Here is a 1052-nt window from a genome sequence, read left to right as displayed (position 1 = left end):
AGGGAGAGAGGAGAGAGAAGGTAAGAATGCTGAGGGTACAGAACATGAAAGCATGGCTTGAGAAGTTACAGAGAGAAGGTTGAAGACTATGGGAGCTGTTGCATATTTTGAGTTAAAGATGTGTGGTTCTAGTCAGCTGGGGCTAACGAGTCAGCTGTGATTAACAAGAGATCAACCCCCCCACCAAGTGAAACCTTTGCTTTGCTGTGACAGTGAATGCCGGTCAGCTAAGGTTGAAGAGTCAGCTGAGCCTAAGCAACCAGCATCCTTGAAGTGAAGTGTTCTGGGAAGTGTTTCCTTAAGCTTAGCTGTGCTCCAGAGGAGGCTGGACCTCAAGTTGGCAGCAGCACTTGGTAGCATACATCACCCAAGTGGTATTGTTTTAAAGGCATGAGGGGGTCATGGAGAGCAACTGAGGCTCGGCACTGTGAGAAGCCAGAAGAGATCATCGGCGAAGGTGCAGCCTCAGCAGAAATTGAAGGCCCAGGATTGAAGGGGCTATGCAGAGAAACTGAGGCTTGGAGTCCTTGAGGAGAGCCAAGAAAGGCTATTAGTGAAAGTACAACACAGTTGCAGCAGAAGACCCCAGCGGTTTGGAGCTGCCATGGATGACCACCAAGAACAGCAGCAGCAGTGGAGTGGAGCCAGCTGGAGCCTAGAAGACAAGCTGTGTGTGCTGCAGAGGGCAGAACCAGAGCTATGTATGTCCCCAGCCTCTTGGGGGAGCCTCGAAGATGATCGGTGAATCACAATATTGCTCATTGATTCATTTATATTGTTGATTTTGGTTTTGCTGTGTTCATATTGTAACTGTTTCCTGGTTCTTCCTTCTTGAAGTAAGAAAGTATTTATTTTTAATTGCATAGGAACCCACAGTTGAGAAACTTTTTTATTTGTCTGAGACAGGGTCTCACTCTGTAGCCCTGGTTGCCCTTGAACTCACAGACCTGCCTCTGCCTCTCTGCCTCTCTGCCTCTCTGCCTCTCTGCCTCTCTGCCTCTCTGCCTCTCTGCCTCTCTCTGCCTCTCTCTGCCTCTCTCTGCCTCTCTCTG

This window comes from Grammomys surdaster, unplaced genomic scaffold, assembly GCF_004785775.1.
Source record: "Grammomys surdaster isolate TR1022 unplaced genomic scaffold, NIH_TR_1.0 126391, whole genome shotgun sequence".
Lineage (NCBI taxonomy): Eukaryota > Metazoa > Chordata > Mammalia > Rodentia > Muridae > Grammomys > Grammomys surdaster.
The sequence above is the reverse complement of the archived record's forward strand: the minus strand, read 5'-3'. Positions refer to the sequence as shown.